The sequence below is a fragment of the Triturus cristatus genome, chromosome 12 (genome assembly GCF_964204655.1).
Source record: "Triturus cristatus chromosome 12, aTriCri1.1, whole genome shotgun sequence".
In the NCBI taxonomy this organism is placed as follows: Eukaryota; Metazoa; Chordata; class Amphibia; order Caudata; family Salamandridae; genus Triturus; species Triturus cristatus.
Genome location: NC_140595.1, coordinates 728,550,483 through 728,575,940, shown reverse-complemented (window position 1 = coordinate 728,575,940; position 25,458 = coordinate 728,550,483). Strand labels below are relative to the sequence as shown.

The following is a 25,458-nucleotide window of genomic DNA, read 5'->3' as shown; positions in this document are numbered from 1 at the left end:
ATTGATAACCCATGCCGTTTTTCTGCACCCGATCAATGTGCTTAATTGAGAAGCAGTGCGGGATAGCCAGGGCTATCTCAGCAGCTGACCAATCCGTGAGCCAGGTTTCTGTTAGAAACATCAAATCCCAGTGATCTTCAGTGATTAGGTCGCAAATATCTAAGGCATGCCTGGGTAGGGAGAGAAAATTAATGAGGTCGGCAGAGAAGGAGGGGCCCAGAGTAGAAGAGCCGTGGCAGTCAAAACATTGCCAGGGATAAGATCATCCTCCTTCCAAAAAGACTGCCTGGGTTTAGTATAGTTGTCTAAGGAGAAGCCGCACACAGGGCAAAGGTTCCCCCCTTCCTCATTCTCTAGCACAAGTTCGATAGCATGCTTGCAGGAGACAGTGTTTAGTTTCAACAGCTCAGCTCTAGCATAGGCTTTTAAGGGGGCTTTGAGAGCAGGCTTACCAGCAGCGTGGCTGGCCCTGGCCACGAACGGGACGCGAACGGGCGCAGATGGGCTTGCCTTAGGTATGCCCGCTGCACACGATGGCTGCGTTTTTTATAAATATATTTTTACAATAACCCGCAAACAGTGCAAATTCAGTTACAGTCCCACATGTACAAAGAAGCAAAGCGCGTACAAATAACGAGCAGTACTCAGCAGATGAAATTCAGAACTGACCGCTGCGCATTTGGCACATTGTGGTCTTTTATCCTAGGAGTTAAAGCGATTCAAAACACTGGAGTGCTAAACAACCAAAATGGCGTCTCACAATGGGATCGCAAGCCAAAATAAGGAAGTGGGAACAGGGAGTGCTGCGGCGCATGGAAGTACAATAAAATGTTTAAAAGCAGTGAACTTGAGTTTTTAAAAATAAATTGTTTCAACACACCCCAAACAGTGCAAATTCAATTACAGTGCCACATGTGCAAAGAAGCAAAGTTCATGAAAACGAGCAGTACTCAGCAGCCAAAATTCAGAACTGACCGCCAAGTGGATGCCAACCTGAGATAACCCACTCGCCCATGTACTTCCAATGTGCAAAGACAACTGGAAGGCAAGTGTGGCCTTGAGCACCGAACGCTGAATGTCTGCCCCACGTGAGGACATTTGTGCTCTCGCTCTGGGCGACTGTAAACTCTTTGACAAGGTATGACAGAGCGAAGGGCAAGGAGAGGTTTTCCCACTCCTTGGTGTGCAATGACTGTTTGGTCGGCCCTCTCAGGTTGCCCAAACTAGTCATGCGCACTTTCCCCTTCTCTATGCTGTCTGCATTACAGCCTGCATGGAGAACATGCCTAGGCCCCTATTCCCTGGTTGAGCGTCAAACCAGGATGCTCAAGACCAATGTGATTGGACAGGGGAGCATGGGTGCTTACCAATCACAATGCTGCATTGCAGCATTGTGATTGGTCAGGGGAGCCTGGCTGTTCTTCTTCCTGGCTGCTGGCTAGCTGTCCCACGAGGATACCAGGAGCATGACTGTGATGCGCCGGGTATCTCCACACTGTAGAGGCGATGCGTCGATCGTCTCGACACAGTGTTGGTGATGTGGTGGTTCTGGAGGCGATACAGCAGTTCCAAGTGCGATGCGTCGATCTGGTTCCTGCAATGGCAGTGATGCGTCATTTCTGATCGGGCAACACTGTTGATGCATGGGTTCTGGCAGATGCAGCACTTTAAGCTCACTTCCAAGGACCCAGGGCTGGATTGGTACCACTTGGCAGAGCAGGACTCACAGCAGACAGAGTCCAGGTGCTGGTTGCAGGTCGAAGAGAGACGTTTTGGATATCCCTGAGACTTCAGAAAACAGGAGGCAAGCCAACAAGCCCTTGGAGATATTTAGGTTCTGGGATGTACAGATGCAGATCCAGTCCTTCTCATTCCCAGGCAAGAGGGCAGCAGGCCAACACAACAGAGCAGGTCAGCAACATGTCAGTCCATCCAGCAGTAGAGCAGTCCTTATTCCTGGTAGAATGTCCTCAGTTCCAGAAGTGTTCTGAGCTGAAGATGTCAGAGGTCCAGTACTTATCCCCAGTTGGGCCTGTGAAGTGGGGGAGACTACAAAGAGATGCCTTTGAAGTGAACAAGTTCCTTTCTTTCCTGCCCTGTCTCCAGACTCACTACAGGTGGGTATGCAACCCTTTGTGTGGGGACAGGACACAGCCCTTTCAGATGTGTCAGCTCCTCCCTCCCATCCTACACAGGATGTCCCATCAGGATGCAGAGGGCCACTCAGTCACACCTACCCTTCCTTTCTGTGAGGCTTTCTAGAGGGAATGCACAAACCTAACTGTCACCACCGCAGACGTGTATTTAGAGATAGGCAAAAGGCACCAAATGATTACAGTAAGAAAATGCTGACTTTCTAAAAGTGGCATTTTCAAAATTACAATTTAAAATCCAACTTCCCCATAAGTTGTGTTTTAAAACTGTGATTCCAGAGACACCACATAAGGGGTTCTATCTCTTTCCAATTGGAAACTACACTTATAAATCTAATAGGACAATACCAATGTTATACTATGGGAGAGATAGGACTTTCAGTATTGAAAAATGAACTTAAGAGTATTTCCCTACCAGGACTAGTAAAACTCAAAAGTATATGTGCTCTTTTTTAAATACACAGTGGTTTCTGTGGATTAATATGGTAATATTGGTAATTAGCAGCACAATGGCAATAAAAGGGTTAGAGTTGATATCCAAAGGAGAAGTAACTATACACTACTCAATGTTTGGTATTTACAATCAACATTTATATATGTAATGTAATAAACAGTTACAAAACCATTAAATGCAAAATCAGTGAGTAGTGTAAAGATGACCATAAACTAATAACAAACCGAGAGCCTCCTTATTCAGTCATATACAATCATAGGAGCTGTTAAATGGTTCGCTTTAAAAGACAAAAAGACAATCTTTTAAATATATACACACACACACACACAACCGATTGCGATCATGTCGGCTTGCTTCCAGAACACTGATGGTGCATGTGTAGGTGCTAGCGCTTTTTATTTTAAAATGCCACGAAACCTTTCCATATTTGTGAAAGAGACGGCACTCTGAGACGAAAGAACATCAACACCTGTTTATTGCTTCAGGTCACACTCCGGACTATCTATCTATCTATCTATCTATCTATCTATCTATCTATCTATCTATCTATCTATCTATCTATCTATCTATCTATCTATCTATCTATCTATCTATCTATCTATCTATCTATCTATCTATCTATCTATCTATCTATCTATCTATCTATCTACATATATATATATTTATATATCTCGTCACCCGGGCACAGTCCCTTCAAGGCCCCATCAACATTCGTACCCACCATGCTCCGAGATGCAGTAGATATCTTTCACGACAGAGTGACAAAAGAATTGAAAACACTACCGTAATTCAAAAAAGCACAATAAAACCCCCAATTATCGAACTACACAATACTTCCAACTTGTAGCCAAACTTAAGGATAACTCCACAGTGGTCATCAATAAATCAGACAGAGGCGGAAATGTTGTGTTGTGGGGCAAAGAGGAATACAAAGCAGAGGCTTACCGGCACCTCAACAATCAAGAATGTTACAAAAAGATCAGTGCCCTGGAGGTCAAAAAGATCAGCAAAAACTATAAAGACAAATTAACTTTCTGGAAAAGAGAGGGCATGATATCAAAAGATGAATTTAACTTCTTAAACAATGAGTTCCCTATCATGCCCACAATCTACTTTATTCCTGAGGTCCACAAAGGGTTTAGGCCTATACCGGGGAGACCAATTATTTCCGCCAAGGGAAGTACTTTTGAGTGCACCTCCAGATATGTTGATTATTATTTACAAGAACACGTAACCAACCTGTCTACGTATGTGACACCAATGATTTCCTTCTCAAATTAAGTGCACAAACATGGACTGATGAATATTTGTTCCTTACCTTAGACATTACTGCCTTATACAACAGCATCAGGCATGACGACGGTTTGAATGCAGTAGACTTTATTTGAAAAAAAGACCAATTTCAATGTATAATCACAACATTATGCAGCTCAAAATGATCCGATGGTGCCTTTTCAATAATGTTTTTACATTTGATAGCAGTATTTTCCAACAACTGCAGGGTGTGGCAATGGGGGCATGCTTCTCCCCCAGTTACGCCTGCCTTCATGTAGGCTGGTGGGAGGAGTATGTCCTACAGGTGAAACATAATAAGGTGTGGACAAATCATATAGTCAACTGGTGGCGTTACATAGATGACGTTTTTGTAATTTGGCATGGAACATAGGCTCAGGCTGAATCTTTTGTGGAGAATATCAACAGTAATGACATGAATTTAAATTGTACAGCACATATTGATAACTAATTTTTGGGACATCACGGTATACATCAACCAGGGCAAAATAGAAACCTATCTTTATAGGAAACTCACAGCAGGAAGCACGTTGTTACATGCGACCAGTTTTCACCCACAACACACCATCACCAGCATACCATATGGGGAATTTTTAAGAATAGATAGGACTTGTAGCTCGAGTAAAGACTTGGAGTACCATCAAAATGAAGCTAAGCAAAGGTTCATTGAAAGAGGATATAATCCTAAAAAATTGGAAATAGCTATCAGGAAGGCCAACAGCAAGGACAGCAGTCACTGTCGAATGGAAACAGTAGAAAAGCCACACTAGAGGTCCCTTTGGATAATATCGTTTCTGAAAATGCTTCATCCAACAAAACAAGCCCTGAAATTGAATCGATACTAAAACGAGCTGGTTATCGCTGAAAAAAGGCTTCTACAAGTGTAGTTCTTGCCGTGGTTGCAAAATCGGAATAAATACCACCTCTTACTTCACGGCTTTTTCTGACACCTGTATAGAACTTAAAGGAGACTACACTTGTAGATCCGAATATGCTGTATATGTCTTACAATGTCAATGTGGGTTACGTTACATAGGTAGCACAAAACTACAGGTTTATGTACGTATGTAACAACATCTACGTGCTATTGACAACTCAGACCCTGCGTACCCAGTGGCTCGACACTTTAAATTGGAACACAATATCAATCTAGATTGTCTCCAATACTTTGTGATCGATACAGTACTAACCAATAAGAGAGGAGATAAAAAAAGCTTAGATAATTAGAATCAAGATACATTGTTGAACTCCATACCAAGTCCCCACATGGTCTCAACCTAGGCGAGGATTTACATAATTATCTGTAGTTTTGCAATACTCTTGAAAAGTTTAGGAGGTGTCCTGTTTGCTGAGGCTCATCTATGAGCTTGACATTGTTTTGCACAGTTATGATTGCCGCTATCTCAAGCCAGAAATTTCCATGGACTTCAGTTCCCATAATGCTCCACAATCATAGGAGGAGCCCATGAGGGGCCTGGAATTTGCATAAATTAAGCGGGACTGAAACCGGAACTGCCGTCTGTGCACCTTTGAGAAAGAAGGAACTGCCTTCGAAACGCGTCAGGATTTAACGGACGGAGCAGCTGTTATATGATTTTGGCAGTCAGGACACTCACCGTACCTTTCATTAAAGGCTTGCTGCTTTTCATCTGTGTGGAGTGCAACTCATTGCAAGGGCAACTGGGAGCGTATATTTTTGGCAGCAGCCTCGCCGTCGGGTATGCACCACCCCGCTATCCTAGGGGGCCACGTGGCTGAGTATACAACTTGGCCGCTATGTGGAGCACAGACGCAGGATTTAGAAGGTGTCCTGTTTGCTGAGGCTCATCTATGAGCTTGACATTGTTTTGCACAGTTATGATTGCCGCTATCTCAAGCCAGAAATTTCCATGGACTTCAGTTCCCATAATGCTCCACAATCATAGGAGGAGCCCATGAGGGGCCTGGAATTTGCATAAATTAAGCGGGACTGAAACCGGAACTGCCGTCTGTGCACCTTTGAGAAAGAAGGAACTGCCTTCGAAACGCGTCAGGATTTAACGGACGGAGCAGCTGTTATATGATTTTGGCAGTCAGGACACTCACCGTACCTTTCATTAAAGGCTTGCTGCTTTTCATCTGTGCGGAGTGCAACTCATTGCAAGGGCAACTGGGAGCGTGTATTTTTGGCGGCAGCCTCGCCGTCGGGTATGCACCACCCCGCTATCCTAGGGGGCCACGTGGCTGAGTATACAACTTGGCCGCTATGTGGAGCACAGATGCAGGATTTAGGAGGTGTCCTGTTTGCTGAGGCTCATCTATGAGCTTGACATTGTTTTGCACAGTTATGATTGCCGCTATCTCAAGCCAGAAATTTCCATGGACTTCAGTTCCCATAATGCTCCACAATCATAGGAGGAGCCCATGAGGGGCCTGGAATTTGCATAAATTAAGCGGGACTGAAACCGGAACTGCCGTCTGTGCACCTTTGAGAAAGAAGGAACTGCCTTCGAAACGCGTCAGGATTTAACGGACGGAGCAGCAGTTATATGATTTTGGCAGTCAGGACACTCACCGTACCTTTCATTAAAGGCTTGCTGCTTTTCATCTGTGCGGAGTGCAACTCATTGCAAGGGCAACTGGGAGCGTATATTTTTGGCGGCAGCCTCGCCGTCGGGTATGCACCACCCCGCTATCCTAGGGGGCCACGTGGCTGAGTATACAACTTGGCCGCTATGTGGAGCACAGATGCAGGATTTAGGAGGTGTCCTGTTTGCTGAGGCTCATCTATGAGCTTGACATTGTTTTGCACAGTTATGATTGCCGCTATCTCAAGCCAGAAATTTCCATGGACTTCAGTTCCCATAATGCTCCACAATCATAGGAGGAGCCCATGAGGGGCCTGGAATTTGCATAAATTAAGCGGGACTGAAACCGGAACTGCCGTCTGTGCACCTTTGAGAAAGAAGGAACTGCCTTCGAAACGCGTCAGGATTTAACGGACGGAGCAGCTGTTATATGATTTTGGCAGTCAGGACACTCACCGTACCTTTCATTAAAGGCTTGCTGCTTTTCATCTGTGTGGAGTGCAACTCATTGCAAGGGCAACTGGGAGCGTATATTTTTGGCAGCAGCCTCGCCGTCGGGTATGCACCACCCCGCTATCCTAGGGGGCCACGTGGCTGAGTATACAACTTGGCCGCTATGTGGAGCACAGATGCAGGATTTAGGAGGTGTCCTGTTTGCTGAGGCTCATCTATGAGCTTGACATTGTTTTGCACAGTTATGATTGCCGCTATCTCAAGCCAGAAATTTCCATGGACTTCAGTTCCCATAATGCTCCACAATCATAGGAGGAGCCCATGAGGGGCCTGGAATTTGCATAAATTAAGCGGGACTGAAACCGGAACTGCCGTCTGTGCACCTTTGAGAAAGAAGGAACTGCCTTCGAAACGCGTCAGGATTTAACGGACGGAGCAGCTGTTATATGATTTTGGCAGTCAGGACACTCACCGTACCTTTCATTAAAGGCTTGCTGCTTTTCATCTGTGCGGAGTGCAACTCATTGCAAGGGCAACTGGGAGCGTGTATTTTTGGCGGCAGCCTCGCCGTCGGGTATGCACCACCCCGCTATCCTAGGGGGCCACGTGGCTGAGTATACAACTTGGCCGCTATGTGGAGCACAGATGCAGGATTTAGGAGGTGTCCTGTTTGCTGAGGCTCATCTATGAGCTTGACATTGTTTTGCACAGTTATGATTGCCGCTATCTCAAGCCAGAAATTTCCATGGACTTCAGTTCCCATAATGCTCCACAATCATAGGAGGAGCCCATGAGGGGCCTGGAATTTGCATAAATTAAGCAGGACTGAAACCGGAGCTGCCGTCTGTGCACCTTTGAGAAAGAAGGAACTGCCTTCGAAACGCGTCAGGATTTAACGGACGGAGCAGCAGTTATATGATTTTGGCAGTCAGGACACTCACCGTACCTTTCATTAAAGGCTTGCTGCTTTTCATCTGTGCGGAGTGCAACTCATTGCAAGGGCAACTGGGAGCGTGTATTTTTGGCGGCAGCCTCGCCGTCGGGTATGCACCACCCCGCTATCCTAGGGGGCCACGTGGCTGAGTATACAACTTGGCTGCTATGTGGAGCACAGATGCAGGATTTAGGAGGTGTCCTGTTTGCTGAGGCTCATCTATGAGCTTGACATTGTTTTGCACAGTTATGATTGCCGCTATCTCAAGCCAGAAATTTCCATGGACTTCAGTTCCCATAATGCTCCACAATCATAGGAGGAGCCCATGAGGGGCCTGGAATTTGCATAAATTAAGCGGGACTGAAACCGGAACTGCCGTCTGTGCACCTTTGAGAAAGAAGGAACTGCCTTCGAAACGCGTCAGGATTTAACGGACGGAGCAGCAGTTATATGATTTTGGCAGTCAGGACACTCACCGTACCTTTCATTAAAGACTTGCTGCTTTTCATCTGTGCGGAGTGCAACTCATTGCAAGGGCAACTGGGAGCGTATATTTTTGGCGGCAGCCTCGCCGTCGGGTATGCACCACCCCGCTATCCTAGGGGGCCACGTGGCTGAGTATACAACTTGGCCGCTATGTGGAGCACAGATGCAGGATTTAGGAGGTGTCCTGTTTGCTGAGGCTCATCTATGAGCTTGACATTGTTTTGCACAGTTATGATTGCCGCTATTTCAAGCCAGAAATTTCCATGGACTTCAGTTCCCATAATGCTCCACAATCATAGGAGGAGCCCATGAGGGGCCTGGAATTTGCATAAATTAAGCGGGACTGAAACCGGAACTGCCGTCTGTGCACCTTTGAGAAAGAAGGAACTGCCTTCGAAACGCGTCAGGATTTAACGGACGGAGCAGCTGCTATATGATTTTGGCAGTCAGGACACTCACCGTACCTTTCATTAAAGGCTTGCTGCTTTTCATCTGTGCGGAGTGCAACTCATTGGGCAACTGGGAGCGTATATATATATATATATATATATATATATATATATATATATATATATAATCCTTTATTTATTCAACTATTTATTTATTTATGTATTCATGTATTTAAATATTGAATATGTTCTATTGACTGCAGACATGCTTTTAAAATGATCAATTTTGTGAGGATACTTTTATATATTTATATTTTTATATATTTATTCACATATATCTAGTGCCTCGGAAAGTGCCATTCTGAACCAATGCTGGGGCTAATTGTTCATTGTTTACACAAGCATGCTGTTTTAACAATGATTAGATGCACATAGTAAGAACAAAAATATATTGGTTACTATTGTATCTCCAAATCTTTGTCGGTCGAGATTGAGCACATGTCACTTTAAGGTATAATCACGTGGTATTGACGAAAAAAATGAAATTGAGTAACATGAGAAAAAAACTGAAAAAAAGTGCAACCTATAAAAGAAAACTGTTAAGGTTTCAAGTGCGTCATGTGATCAAGTCCCCTGGGTGGGACGAAACGCGTAATGGCTGCCGCTGTATGTTTGGGAGCTATATAAACACAGTGGTCTAAATGGATTTCTTGTGGTCCGTGCTCTTTCTTCGCACACGCAGGAACAAGGCGTTATTCTGAAGGTGTGCTCTATGATATATATATATGTATATATACACATACATATATATATATATCGTCATTTGCTGCTCGTCTCGATTACCCATCTCCGGAATTCTGCAAAACAGGCACGGACCACGTTTCTGTGCAATTTTTGTTTATTTTCTTTAGTCGACCATGATGCGTTTTGGTCCCTCATGGACCTTGATCACATGACAGCGCTCTTTGGCTTCAACCACCATTTTATACATGTTTAAAGTGACAGTGCATAGTGCAAAATACTACAAAGTTTCTCTCATGGACAGCGAAGACATACTTCAAAGGTATCAGGTGACTACTTGCATTACTGATGTTTCAATACGCATTTACCCTTTAAAATATTAAATATTAAATATATGAATAAGTAAATACGAACACAATGATTTTTGGTCGCTATTGACTATGACATTAAATATAAATAACTAAATCAATAAATAATTTAAGCCATTAAATAGGTGCATCATAAATAATCGCTTTGGTGATAAAACATATTATCTTATATATATATATTTTTTTTAAAGATACTATACTTAAAATTTCCTTTTTCAAATACATAAATTGTACAGATGTTCAAACCTAATCTTGACACATAAAATCATTGTGTGTAAAATCTCTGAATTAATATTTGCATAAATGCAGGTAGTAGTTCTTCTCTAAATTTTGCTTATATTAGTAAGTTGTTTTTCCTGTCCTAGGCAAGTTATCATAAATGATAAAAAATGCTGTAGTTACTGTGCTTATCCCTAAAGTGCTTTGTTTCCATAAACCTTAATTTGAATTTGGACCTATTAAGTGATCTAATAGTGTGAAAAAAATAATCATAAAAACCTATCATTGAGTGTAAAATTGTAGTGAAATTTAAAAAACCATAGTTGTTCTGGTTAGGGTCAGGCGGGACCCAATTACCACTTCAATTGAGGGCTGAGCAGAAGTACAGCAATCAGCAAACTATTTAAATTGGAGGCAAAACAAACGAGGCACTTGCACTTTCTCTAGCCTGCCACAATAGCACTTTCAAATATGATTCAACATATTGTGACAATTATTGTAAGTACTGTACTATGCATTAGCACTTTAAAGCAAAATTTGCTTTTGTAAAGATATACAAGTATGAAGTATTAATACTTTGAAAATGTGCTACTCTTTGATGGAAGTATTTATAGTTTTTAGCAATGCTTTCAATGAGGTCAATTTTATATGTAGATATTTATTTATTTATTTATATATATCAAATTTTAAATGCATAAACAACATTGTGGTGAAATATTATCAGGGCTTGGGGCAAACAGGTATTTAAACCTGAACGTCCCGTAATTTGTGTATACCACATATTAAAATGTTGGATGTCACGCAAAAGAATAACATGCCGGAACAATTTTTAAGTATGAGATGTTTGCACAATTCTCTGCTCAGGCACCTGTCACTTTAAATTGTAAAAAAAGAAAGTAATGATGGAAAAAAGGGAAAAAAACTTGAGGAAATTATGCACGAAGGTATTTAAACCAATCATGTACTGTGTTTCGTGTCATGTGATCAAGGCCCTCCGGGGTCGAAACGTGTCATGCTGGTGGTAATTTTTGGTGAAATAAACTAAAAAATCTGCACTTACTCTGTGGTCCGTGCTCCTGTTCCTGGTCCTGTTCCAGTGAGGTCGGGAAAGGTTGGAGTTCTAAGGATATATATATATATATATATATATATATATATATATATATATATATATATATCTACTGGCGGTCGCCAGTAGATAGTTATAGTTAGGACCGTGTTTCCATAGGAAATCTCAAAATTCTATTTTGAATAACTTTGGTGCCGGTTGACGAATCCTCGCGAAATTTTCAAAACTAATGGGGCGCTCCGCTCAGCTCCTACCCTGAAAGTCTCGGGGGATTCGTCAAGCGGGGGCCGAGAAAAAAGGGGGTCCCAAAACGCGTTTTCCCCATGCATTTTCCCATAGGACCTTTAGTCGAAGGTACAGCCCGAACGGCTGAACAGAATTAATTGAAATTTGGCAGAGAGGTAGTCCTCAGGTCAGGGATGTGCCTTTTGCATATATGGAGTCAATCTGTTCAGTAGTTCCTGAGAAAATTGCAGTTAAAAGCACATACATATCTATAGCCGCGCACCGTGCGCGCACCGTGCGCGCACCCTAACGTGCGTGAGCGTAATTCTGATTGGTTGTTATGCTGCAGATCAGAGCATACAAATTCTCCCTACTTCCACGGACAGAGTAATTCCACAGTCACACGCACACACACTCATCATACGCTAGGGCCCATCACACTAATATTCGTACTATTACCCTATCCACACTGGATATAAGAGAGAACTCCTAAACCAATCTGCATCTAAACTGAGGTCAATGCGACCTAATTGTTATAACTTGAGTCATGATTTAAACGTTAAGAACAAATTCGATAATTCAATAAATGACAAAGAAATAACCACCCGACACTGTAATTCAAACAAAGGTTATTTTATCTAAATTAGTTCAAATGAAAGTCAATCAATAGCAAAAACATTATTCTCATAGTTACCTATTCTAGCTAAGTGTCATTTAGGTCAGGACAGGTCTCTCAGTAAAGTCTCCCGAGTCGCCGTCCTCTCAATCAGCGTCGATCCTCTCGAGCATAGGTTCGGGAAGAAGGGGCCTTAGACCCTCTCTAGTCTAACAATATTTATAGAGAAACTAACATTTTAAAAGTTACAAACAAACTATGGACGTCCGTTGAGCCGTTGAGCAGAGCGAGCAGGAAAGGATGTTGACTCGCAACATTTAGAAAAACCTCCGCTCTCGAAAAATCACAAAAATAAAAAACACGGAAGAAGGAAGCTCAAACTAAAAGTAACATCCATGAATGCTCTTCCTCGGAATCATAGTGAAGCCACCGCAAGTTTATCAAAGTTCATTGTGGCTTTATTCTTCTCCAAGGGCAACTGGCAGCAAGCCCGGAGCTGCTGTCCTCACGGAAACTTTTAATACAGTCAGAGGCCGAGGTCAGGTGGTTTCCAACCATATTCAGCGAGGCCTCTCTTCGTATTTCATCTACTCAAATGCAGGCTGTAAATATCGGCCATCTTTGATTAGGCCAAAACGGACCATCTTAATTAAAAGAAACACAAAACAACGTTACCACATCGTAATGATTATACAGTGTTAATTCTCACTAATACCCTTATGTGTATGTAATTATCTAGCCATCTGCGACATAAAGAAGCATTAAGGTACGTTATTTTAAAGTGCAAACACAAAACAAATAGCACTTAAGCAACACTTATTTTATTAATTCGCTCACCAACTTAGTTCACGTTTTAATAAACAACACAAATGCATCCCCACATGTAATTCTTTCATTAGTAAAGGTTGATTAGTCAGAAACTTCAACAAAATTAATACTTAATAATTAATTATCAGTAATTTTAATTATGACATATAAACATAAACTGGAGTTTAAATTTCAATACATTTTCAATAGAAAACCCTGCTCCAGCAGTTACATGTCAGTCAACGTTCGAATCGGTCGAAATCAGGAAATGTGGGCTGCCATTTTGTTTGTTTTCAGTGCGAGAGTGGAAAAGGAAGGTGGCGAACGTGAAAAGGGGGCAGGGTAGAGAGTTCCTGACCCCCTAGCCTTTGTCAGGGGGTCCCTGAAGGACGCCGAAGGCAGAAAAAAACATTTTTTTTTTTTTAAATCGCGGGGGTGCGCGCACCGTGCTCGCACGGTGAAAACCCATAAAAAAAAAATATATATAAAAAAAAAAATAATACATACATAACTTAGCATTTAAAAAAACTTACAAATTCACTGAAAAAACCATAGGTTTCACACACGTTATAGTTAGGAATTAGCATTTAAAAAACCTTGCAAATTCACTTAAAAAACCATAGGTTTCACACATGTTATAGTTAGGTGGATATTTCACTCGTAAAAAACCAATGAAATTCCACCGTTATAGTTAGTTCGGATAACTATAACTCGCGCGACCGCCACTCTATCACAAGGATGATGTCATCAGTGATGTCAAGAGTGATGCCACTGACCATGTCTTGAGTGATGTAATATGTGACGTCATGAGCAGAGGATTGCGGGCGCGCGAGTTATAGTTATCTGAACTATATACCTCTTATTCGAAGTAGAAAACTTATAAAAGGATTAAACATACGAATCATATTTAATAAGATTCAGTTGTGTTGAAAGAGGGGAAAAAAACCACATGTTTCCGCCCGGTCTCGAACCGGGGACCTTTCGCGTGTTAGGCGAACGTGATAACCACTACACTACGGAAACTGACATACATATCGGGGTCGCTGCTATGTTTTTATTACCACCGCAAACAGTGTGCACCATCTAGAAATACGTTTGTGTTGACATGTTAATTACACATTGATTTAACTGTACTCTAATTTCATCCGGCTGTTATACCTTTTCCAGAATAATCTAAATAGCATTCCAAAACAGTACTAAACAGCACTGCCCTCTGCCCACGAGCGAATCTATGCCTGAAAAGAAACACATTTAAGCTTTTTAAGTTTTCATGTCTGCGCACGCCAGGACCTTGATGAACTCGTATTCACTTTAAGGTACCTGAAAAGAGCATGCGCTGTAGGTGAAGACTTAATCCCGCACGCAGGCGCGCACAGAGACAACCAGCCACTGCCAGCCACCGCAGTATGGCTGCTTGCGTTGCGTGTACATAGTGTGGTGAGGCATCGTTTTACTTTTACATTTCTCCAACAATGGAAGAACGAAGCAGCTTTCTATTTCACAAAATCAAGCCCCAACGCTTACAGCAACTTCCTTTCGTTTATTTAATCGTTGACCTCTTTGTTTAGAGCAGGTTTCCCAAAGGCAAGCTAGAAAGAGCATGCAACAGCTGCCAAGTTTCCCAGGTCCGTTCGTGATGAACTACTGCAGACAAGGCTTATTCCCTTTGAATTATGGGAGTTGTGGTCCCTGTTTTATAATGGAAGAACCACAACCGCAGCACCCAGAATTCAAAAGAAAAAGTCCTGGCTCTGAGCAGGTAGTCACGCACGAACCTGGGAAACTTCAATGGCAGAGTCCCTCTATTTACATAACGATGTGACTTCATTTGAGTCCATTGAAGCAGTTCTTTGCTCTTATGCAATACATACAGAATCAGTTAAATGAACGACTTTGGCTTGAGGCTCACCAGGCGTGTTTGCAATCAGTCCATTACCCTACTGCATTATGCATTTTACTTAAAAAGTATGAAGGGGCAACCTCATTTAGCGCCTGGATCTAGAGGTAGGCGAGCCAGTGTCTGGCTTGGCTAGTCAACACTATTTTGCATGCTGTGAAAGCCAACCTAACACTTATAATGCTAAGTTCTGCGTGTCTTTGAGTTTTCAAACGAAAGCTATTAAAGATGAGCTTTGGAAATGCATGCATTGAATGAATACCTTTCTACAATTGCATCTTCAGCACAGATCAATTTGTATAAATCCAGGTCTGTGCATGTTGTTGGTTAAAAAAGTAGAGTGTTTGAGTCAGTGCTGCAAGCCTTGAGGATTTAAACATTTTCAGTATGATATGATTAACGCCATCCTGAGGGTCAGGTCTTTGAAGGTATCCCACATCAGATTAAATTAGGGTTCATGTGTTTGCATGTCATTTTATCATGAGGAATATACCAGTGTAGTTGTAACCAGTGTTTAATTTGTAAAACAATAAGTGCAGGTGCCCAGGGTTCTTCTCAGAAGCCCGTGACCGGTGCCTTTAAATGTCGGCGCACCGAATACCAAGGCTGCGTAATCTTAAATCCACCTCATGCCTCTTTAATCCGCTGACAGAGACTCCCTGCCCTTTAATCTCACTCTTGCAGGCCCCCTGTTCAGCGCTGCTTTCACCCTTTTTCACTGTTTTTTCATCTTTCTTTCACTACTTATTTCCCCTTGAGTATGTTTTTCCCTCTCTTGCGTGCAGTCAATGTCTGATGAGGAAAAATAAATGCCAGGCCCCAAAAAGGAGATTACGCACTGGTTGTAGCTATGTTTTTTGCATCAATGGAAGTCATATAATCCTTTTGTCAGAGTCTGGGTTGCTGGCTTCTGAGCTGTGAACTGATAGCACTTAGAAGATCCACTTTTTTAGGATGCTCTACCATTCACTGCCATTGAGTTGGAGAATGAATGGATGCTGCATCAGAAGGAGAGGAATTTCATTATTATCGTACTGTATATATTTAATTTTGTTGATGCCCTTATCAATATAATTTTTCCAGAGTTTTATATAATCATATTCATCTTTATTTTGTCATTGAATCTTTTACGTAGATCAATGTCATTCTTGTTTAGCTATGGTCTTATGTTTAAGGTATTTCTTTTATGTTCAAAGTGATTGATTTCTTAGGGCAGTGATTGACTCTAGCTATACAGAGTTTCAAATTGGGTTTCACATAAGAAAGTGTTGATAAATGGGAGGGGCTAATCAGAGCTATTCGTGTTTGATCCAAGTTAGCATTTGGGACAGATTATTGTTGTAAGCCCAGAGGAATGCTTGTTGAAGTCTAAAGGCTTCATGATATACAGTTGAAAGTTGTGGACGTTCACTCCCCCATATGTCTTTCTGGTCTCGTAGATTGTTCAAGGCAGTTTGTGCTTTTTTCTTTGACCGAAGGAGCTTTGAGAATATTTTGTTAATTTCATTATAAAGGTTTGATGTGGTGGTAGAGGGAATATTACTTATGGGAATATAATCAAAGGTTTGTTCATCATTCTAATTATATTGATCCCCCCTCCCAGTCACAGTTAGTGGGGTCCATTTCTCCAGATGATCCCTAAATTGCTTATTGTTTTTTTAATATAATTTACTTTGTTTCATCATGGTATCTGAAGAAAAAGACCACTAAATGTTTTAAATGTTTAGAGGTCCAAATCTACAAAGTCTAGGTCTTCAAACTTTATTTTGAGGCAACATTTAGTGAGTGGTCTCACTTTGCCTTAATCTGTATTCAGTTTATATTTTGAGATGCAAGCCAATGCATTTTTGTCACCGAATGCAGCTAGAAAGGAAGACAATGGGTTTAAAAGTGGTAGGCGAATGTCATCTGCTTACACAGATAGTTTTATTTCCATAGCTAACGTTTTGTGACAACATTATTAATTGGATGCAAACTCTTAAAGATACTTACTATGAAAAAGCTCCTGATGAGTTCAAAATATTTTGTCATGGTGACATTAACTAGTGTATAGTACTTTTGTTAGATGTTCCATTTGCTTTCTTATCCAGTCAAATGTGTCAAATAGTCCTTGCCCGGTTTGGGCTTGCAAGACTAAAGGCCATTCTGGTATAAAAAAAAGAAATAATGTTGCTGAATCATCTAGTGTTAAAGTAATTTACTAACTCTCAACAAAACTTGTTTGATCTGATTGCACTGAATGGCACTGTTATTTTTCTAGTATTGTGGAGATTTGCTAATAATTTCCTGTGGACATTAATGAGTGCAGTTGGCTTGTAGTTTTTGGTAATGTGGGATAACACTACTTTATTGGGATGAAAATGATCATGGTGTGCGATAGAGTCCCTTCTGATAAACCTATGTGTATTGCAGAGTTGAAGAGACCACATAATGGGCAAGTTAGGTCTTTCAGTAGGGTGGCAGTCTGGACCTGCTGTTTTACCATTTTTCATACCCATAATAGCTTTGCAATCCTTTGTGCCGTGATTGCAGAGTGAAGATCTTTTTATTCACCAATATCTCTTTTTGGCCTCAGTATCTTCTCAAAATATTTTCTGATATCAGCCTTGTTAGAAATGTACCCTTTGAAGAGGGACACCGAGGAGTTTTTGCCCTTTTGCTGAATCCTATTTTTGTTAGCCATAGAACTCTGCACACTTTACTCCTGCTAACCAGCAGTAAAGTGATTATGATTTCCCCTTTTAGCATGTTGAAATTGGTATACACCTGCTTGGCCAATGTAACTTACCTGTAAGCCTCTAGTATATGGTACAGAGTGTACCCAAGGCCCAGAAGATAAGTGTCACTGGTGAACTGCAGCTCCCATTGTGCCACCCACTGCAGTAACCCCGCAAAACTGTCTCCAGGCCTCCCATTGTACCCTGGATATGCAGTTTTAAACTGCCATTCCCACTTGTCAAAATAAACCCTTTTTTACAGGTCAAAACATTCCTTTTAAATATTAATACGTTACCCCGAAGTATACCTTATTGCCCATTAGGGAGGGCTCATAGTATTTAAAAGTAGGACATGTAAAGGTTTACTGTTCCATAAGTCCTTAGAGTGAAAAAAAACAAAAGCTACTTTCACTTTGGCAAGGCTGGCTGCTCCACAGGAAAACACTGGGTTACTTTATTTCATCTAATAATGCTAATTTCAGTTTTGGAGCACTTAGAACAATAATTCAAGAACTCTTTTTTAATAGTTATTCAAGATCTGATTTAATGGTAAAATCAAACTTTTGTATAACTTTTAGAAAGATACCTTTCTGCCTGAAGTCACTAGAAGCTAATCTGCATTTTGCTCTCCCACTTCTGCTAGCCAGTAACTAGCAAATGTATAGTTGTGAACGAGGTCTGAACTTGCTCCCAGGACAGGGATGAAAGGCCGTGGGTGTAGGGAGGTGGTGTTGTGCCCTTGACAGGATGGGCTGTGGGTTGGACCCAGGAACTTGATTAACTTAAAAAGAGTCACAACCAGATGTATCTAACACTCTGGCCTGCACCCCCCCCCCCCCTCTCCAGCCAGACCAGCCCTAATTAAAGTGGGCACCTTGTTGACATCCCAGAGTTACATTTTGCTGGAGTGTCAAGACCTGCTTTACAGGTCTTCTATGGTTTTCTATATCGAAATTGGGACACACTTCAAAGGGCGAGAGCCCAGCACCAATACAATTCTTGTACATCCACTATCTGGTTGCTGATGAACCCATCCTTGTGCTACCAGAACATCTGTCTCTTAGGTTTTGAGGGGTACAAAGACTTCTTCAAACTGGAGTTTGTGTTTAGATGTGGGAGGATTCTAGGATTACCATGGTACACTCCCCACACATACCCTCAACTCTCAGAGCCCACGTTTAGTATGGCTAAAGGCTGCCACCATCTTGAACATGCCCAAAGTCAGTAGGGATAGCCCCAGGTGCCTTTACCCCATTGGTTAGGGCATGCCCAGGGGTCATATACACCCACTAGCATGTGCCAGGCATAATTGTGGCATCTCCTGGAACCCACCTCTGAACGCCGCCATACCTGTGGCAGATCAAGATGACTCAACCTGCTGTCTATGATCTTAGAAAAGCCTAGAAAATTGGAACCTGTGCTCCCTCTTGTACCCAGGACAAACGAGTGGACTCCAATAGTCATAAGGCTGATCTGTTCAAGATACTGGATACAACAAGAGGCCTTTACTGCAATTGCCCAGCTAGCCAATGACAACTGGACCTTGACTGGGCACTGCTGTTTACTAATGCCTGACACCCAGTGAGTCTCTAAGTCCCTCCAGTGAGGTAATGGGACTTAAAGAACGAAGTCAGAAGGTAAAATGTTTTGACCAGGGCGAACCTGGTTAGTGTACCCAACCCATGCTCCATCACGGGCATCGTCAAACTGCACATATGCCCAATCTATTGTGACCATTGACTATTATTGGCACTTTGTGCTTCTTGGTGCTATTCCTACTTAAAACTTTAAAAAATCATATCTCCAGTTACCTTTATTGGATGTTTGCCATATTGGTGGCATTTTTACATTTTATTCTATTTCTCTCATTCGTTTTGGGAATTTTATTGTTTGGCATTTTGACTTTATTACTGTTTTAGTACTATATAAATAATGTATACATTGCTTTTAAGTTAAGCCTGTTTTCTATGTTCCATAGTTACTACGGAGTTGAGCTCAGGTTAATCTAGTCACTTTAGTGATTCACCCATGACAAAGATTGTGGTTATTGCCTGAGGTGGGTATACCCCTCCTCCTTAACTAATACCTACATTTCTTACAGGCCTTCTTTGTTTTCAGCTCCCCTGCAAAAAAAAGTTTTGTGATAGGATTAGAATACAAGATTGATGATTTTGTCTAAGGAAGTAATGTTACCATCTTCATATCTTACACCGGTGATCATGTTTCATTCTTTCCTTCCTTTCATATATCTTGGTAAAAGCTTCACAGCTCTGTTCCTTCCACCATATCATTTCACCTGAACCCTAAAAAACACAGAGCAGCTATGAAACACTCGCCCTACATTTTGTGACGTTGTCTTAGTCTCATTTGCCCCTAGGATTCATGTTCTCTAGTTTTGAGCAGTAGATCTTTTAAGATTTTACGTGTTAATGCCATCTGACAGCCAACTTAACTCATGAGCACTCCCTTCTCAACAGGGAGGGTTCCAGTTTTGCTATTTGTGACTTTATTGCACATTATTGTTAAAGACCGATTGGCCAAAGGCAGCGCTGGCCTGCACCGTCAGAGGTAGGGGGAGGATGCGGGGGAAGTAGGTATTAAAAAATAACATAAAAAGAAAAATCTTACCTTCTCACAGCTCCCTCGCCGCCTCTCTCCTCGGTAGTCCCTCCCTCGGCCTGAACAGGAAGCATACCCAGGATCCCAGTGAGCCAATCACAACGCTGCCTTAGCAGCGTTGTGATTGGGCTGAGTGCTGTGGTTCAGCGCTCAGATACTGACTGGGAGCCTGAGCATGTTCTCCCTGCGGGCTGTAATGCAGACTGCATGGGGAACATGCAAAGTGCGCATGAATATTTGGCCAGTCATTGCGCACTTAGGAGGGTGCTTCCACCTCTCCCCTCCCCTGCCAGAAGAGCAGCCACGCAAATCTGCCGGAAGTAGGACAAAATAAAAAGATAATAACGTGAGATATTATAATTTAATTTTCCATTTATTTCGCTGCTAAAAAGCAGTGGGGCGACTCTTCTCCCCCATAGCGGAGGAGCGGCCACTGGCCACAGGTCTTGATGGGACTTATAGATTTACTGTCTGTAATTAGTTCAGAGTTCAGCCTCCATCTTCCACCCTTCTCTGCGAGGCTGTGTCAAGAGGGATGCAGATGTGTGCGTGGCCCAAGAGTGTTTTAGAGAGAGTGTTTATGGAACACCAGTAGTTTAGAGGTTTCTACTTATAATAAATTGATCTTGTCAAGAGCAAGATTATGTGAGTTTGAGGAGAAAGTAAATATTTTTCTGTCAGGAAATGCAGTGCCCAAGAATCCATAAGATTCGCATTAGTGATTAGTTTTCTGGTGTAGTCAGGAGCTTCAGGGAGGCAGAGGTGTGAGCTGGGCCTCTGTTCCTGAACAGGATCAAGAAAAGAGTTCAAAGGACATGAATGCTCGCCTCCTGTGGCATGGTGATCTGTTTTTGCTTTGTATCCTGAACGTCAACGTACTTTTCAGGAAAATAGATCCTCAACCACCACGCTCTGCCTTAGTAAAGAGGTCACTGACTAATTCCAACAACAGGCCATTCATTGACAGAGTCAGTCATCTGACCATCCAGGAAAGAAACACTATTAACCCCTTCGGTGCTCATGACGGAATGGTTCCGTCATGACCCACGGTTGAGCTGTGCTCATGACGGAACCATTCCGTCATGAGCACACCCGCGCAAGATTCCGTCAGCACAGCGGCGGAATCTGCGCAGCATCGAAGGGGTTAACTAAAACAAATGTAAACAAACGTGACATTTTCATATACAAAGTGAGGACCTTGTGAGAAATTACTGCACATGTTCTGTTCGAGTTGAATTTATTGTAAATTCTAGGTTTTGAGGTAGTTGTGATTTTACAAATACATCATCAGTGGCATAGTCCCTCAGCCGACTTTGGGGTTCATACATCTAGGCTGGGCATGTAAACAATGTCATACTATTGGGGGACCTCACAAAAGCAGCATAAGTTGGAAACACCTTTAAATACGACGGCTTGCAAACTAGGATCAGCTCATGGAGGAGATGGCGTTGATCTGGTGGGTCATGTTGAGGGAGGAGCCGAGTATGCTGCTGATGTTCTGGGCGTGGTCCGTAGGTGTGAGAGGGTTATCAAGGGTGGTGGGCCACCAGGTGTTGTCCAATGCTGAGGGGGTGGGTCCGAAGACGAGGACTTCTGTCTTCTCTGAGTTGAGCTTCAGACAGCTGCTGCTCATCCAGGATGCGACTTCTTTCATTCCTTCCTGGAAGCTGAGTCTTGTAGTGTTGGGTTCCTTTGTGACGCCATGTAGATGTTGAAGAGTTTTGGGGCTGAGCGAAGATCCTTGGGGTAATCCACAGTTGATCACTGAGGGTTTGGAGAGGAAAGGCGGGAGTCTGATTCTTTGGGTTCGGCCTGTGGGGGAAGAGCATATCTAGTCGAGGGCGGTACCCTGTATGCCGGCGTTGTGGAGTCTGGCTGTGAGGGTGCGGTGGGAGATGGTGTCGAAGGCTGCAGAGAGATCTAGTAAGATGAGGGCCGCTGTTTGGCCCTGGTAGAGGAGAGTGTGGATGTCATCTGTGGCGGCGAGGAGGGCGGTCTTGGTGCGGTGGTTGCTGTGGAATCCGGAATGGGAAGAGTCGAGGATAGAATTGGTTTTGATGACGTTCGTGAGCTGGATGTTGATGATCTTTACGGTGACTTTAGCTGTGAAGGGGAGGAGAGGGATGGGTCTGTAGTTTTTTAGGTCCATCGGGTCTGCTTAGGGTTTTTGAGGAGTGACTTGACTTATGTGTGTTTCCAGTCGTCGGGGAATGAGCCTGACTTGAAGGTGGCGTTGATGGTGCGTTGTAGCTCGGGTGCTGTGGCGGCAGCGGCTCTATGGAAGATGTGTGAGGGGCAGGGGTCCGTGGGGGACCCCTGTCTTAGCGAACGTTTCACCCCATCAGTGCCACTTTAAAACTCAAATACAGATCTTAGCTACCGAAAGGTGACCAGTCAACCATCAAGAAGAGCCTTCCATTGCGCTGCAACACGTCACTGCATTATAAGTAACCTTTGTTTTGTGTCATCCAAAAACACATTTTTGTTAAAATTTACAAATTATACAGCAGATGATGGATTATGTGGCAAATGCAGCATATCTATCCTTATACGAAAAACACTCTAACTGTAGAATCACAAAAATCCACCCTGCTCATAGATATACAAAGTGCTAAGTTGTCCAATATCCCTGGAGATGTTGTTAGGGGGTTTTAAACAGAGAGTGAGTTTGGGATGAGCTAACATTTTCAAATCAGAGGCAGAGGACGGGCAAGGGTGTAATATTTGACTTCGGTATACACATTTTTAGGTCTTGGCTAAGACAGCACATGCACTGTCTCTTGCAAGACATATTTTTTTCTAAGAGTGGGCTTATAGGCTGTCAAGTGCTTACCATTGGTTGTCTTCATTGTCACTATCATTTGCTTGCTTTTTATTGGTCAGCTGCTGTAGTCTTACTTCCTCTTTGTGTTTACCCCTCTACTGGAACAAGGACGCACTAGTTGTGTCCTTCCACTGCTCATTTTTTAGGTGTTACTCTTTTCTTTGTGTTTAAGCACTCTGATTTAATTGGTCTCCCTCATGTGCTTCTCCTCTTCTGTGTTCCTCCCGCCTTCCCACCTCCTTTCAGTGTTGCTCACCCCGGCAATCCCTTTCTCCTTCTGTAGTCCATGTTGTTGGCTCCTAATCACCCTACTTCCTTCTGTTGTCCATTTAGCTAGCTCCTAATCACTCTCCCTCCTTCATTTGTTTGTGTTGTTTGCCCTCACCTGCTGTCCCTCCTACCTTTGCCATTTTACTTGCCCCCACCCACCCTTCCTCCTTCCGTTGTCTATATTGCTTACCCCTCCCACTCTCCCTCCTTCTGTTGTCCATATTGCTTTCCCGCATCTTCCATACTTCGGTTGTCCATGTTGCTTGCTCTCAACCACACTCCCACCCCCTTTCCATTTTTCATGTTGCTTTCTCCAAATTTGTTGCCTGTGTTGCTTGCTCCGAATCTTCTATTGTCCATGGTGCTTGTAATCAGTCTATCCACCGACCCTCCTTCGGTTGTCCAGGGCCAGTAGTAGCTCTATGATGTGGCCAGCCTTGCCGCGTCATAGCACTTTTAATACCTAATTCTCTATTGTCCATGTTCCCTTCCACCCTGACCTCCCTCTTTCCCACCAGCAATAAAAAAAACTCTATGACAGGGCCAACACTCACTGTGTTATTGTGCTTTTTATTTTTGTTTTAACTTGCAGGCATGCTGCACAGTATTTGGGCTGCTGTGCAACATGGCTAAAAAACATTGACAAAGCCAATACCTCTCATAAGTGAGACCTATTGGTTTTGCCGGTTTGAAATTATGATTTATACTCCTTATTCTCAAGGACAATGTCACTCAGCACCTGTAATCAGTCATCACCTCATGAGTGCTGTTGCTCTCTCTTTTTCCTCTCCAATGTACGCTGCTCATAACATTGAAAGGTTGGAAGGGGCCCTGAGATGGCTGTTTGTTTTTACAGATCTGCTCTTCCTTGTGTTTTGGTGGAAAGCACATTTATTTGAACACTGCAGCATAAATGCGCTCCGTGGTCCTACATACAGGCACACAACACAGATCAAATGGTGTCACAAAATGGTGTCATCTGACGAGGTGGCCGAGTGGTTAAGGCGATGGACTGCTAATCCATTGTGCTCTGCACGCGTGGGTTCGAATCCCATCCTCGTCGATTGCTTTTCTTTACTTCATGTGTCAATATTTTTTATCCATTTGAATCTTTTTTAACTCTTCAATTTCATGTACTTATTTGTAAACTGTCTGAATGTGTGCCTCTGCTCACCTGCCCACTATGGAATTGTCCCACTTACTTGCAAAATCAGGATGAAGAATATCAAACCATCATGGCTTATTTATCGCCTATTTGCCTTCATCTAAAAATATCTCTGTGAAATTAATAAAACAGACAATGTTCAGTAACGACTGTGCGCAAGAAACTGATCTGATTCCTTGCGTAAAGTCGTTGCTTCCTTACTACTCTTAATAACCTAACAAACGTTTCCATTACTGTAACTAGCTACACACCATCGTTTGAAACGACTGACTCCTGAGCACAGTCAACAGTGATCGAGTAGAGCGCATTGCGCTCATTTTACAGTGAGGTAGCGTGGCCGAGCGGTCTAAGGCGCTGGATTAAGGCTCCAGTCTCTCCGGAGGCGTGGGTTCGAATCCCACCGCTGCCAATGATTCTTTTTTTTTTTTGTAAACGGAAAATATTATTATTTTCAGAAATTAGGACAGTGCTTACTCAAGATAATTTGTTATGTATCCCTTCCTCGTTTTCCCAACCGTAAACAACCGTTGACAGTACTCTGAAATGAAATGTGCGTTGTCAGCTGTTTCGGACTGTATCCACAAGAAAAAGTAGGCATTATAAATATATACATCGAGGCCATATGTCGAAATGAACTAAACGTATGCCCTTCGGTCTTACTAGTAAATATTTTCCCACAATTTTTATAATCGCTGGGGAAAAAAATTATCCCGTAGTCGGCAGGATTCGAACCTGCGCGGGGAGACCCCAATGGATTTCAAGTCCATCGCCTTAACCGCTCGGCCACGACTACTTACATACACATCTCCCACCTTTTTATTGATACATCTCTGTCAGTGGGTCACATTTTTCAATGTTTAGATGTTTTAAAAAGGAAATTGCATTGCTAATGTCTTATGATAAAATCGTACAGTTGAGCTTGGATTTTAGCACTCCTGGTACCATAACTAGCTAGCAGCATGTTACAGGCCACTGGGCAGAATTTCAAGTGCCAGTGAACCATGAGAGGGGTTAATCAGAGTTCTATAGCTTTAGAAAAAGTACTCGACATCACCCTCGGTCCTCTATGAACAACACATTCTGTCCTCTACGGTCTTCAAAGAGCTCCAATAGCCATACATGGTGCAGTAGGGGATACTTATAAGTTCTGAACTGTGTATTTATTAGTTCTTGGCAACATCACGTAATTAAA

General features: G+C 42.7%; 4 non-coding genes across 4 annotated transcripts; 2 read left to right on the top strand and 2 right to left on the bottom strand.

The window, feature by feature from the left end:
- Positions 1–13,724: 13,724 nt before the first annotated feature.
- TRNAV-AAC (transfer RNA valine (anticodon AAC)) lies at positions 13,725–13,797 on the bottom strand. The gene has a single exon. It is a non-coding gene; the product is annotated as a tRNA-Val (tRNA).
- A 10,285-nt stretch (positions 13,798–24,082) lies between these two features.
- TRNAS-GCU (transfer RNA serine (anticodon GCU)) lies at positions 24,083–24,164 on the top strand. Its single transcript has one exon. It is a non-coding gene; the product is annotated as a tRNA-Ser (tRNA).
- Positions 24,165–24,593: 429 nt separating this feature from the next.
- On the top strand, positions 24,594–24,675 carry TRNAL-AAG (transfer RNA leucine (anticodon AAG)). The gene has a single exon. It is a non-coding gene; the product is annotated as a tRNA-Leu (tRNA).
- Positions 24,676–24,977: 302 nt separating this feature from the next.
- Positions 24,978–25,059, bottom strand: TRNAS-UGA (transfer RNA serine (anticodon UGA)). The gene has a single exon. It is a non-coding gene; the product is annotated as a tRNA-Ser (tRNA).
- Between the last annotated feature and the right edge of the window lie 399 nt (positions 25,060–25,458).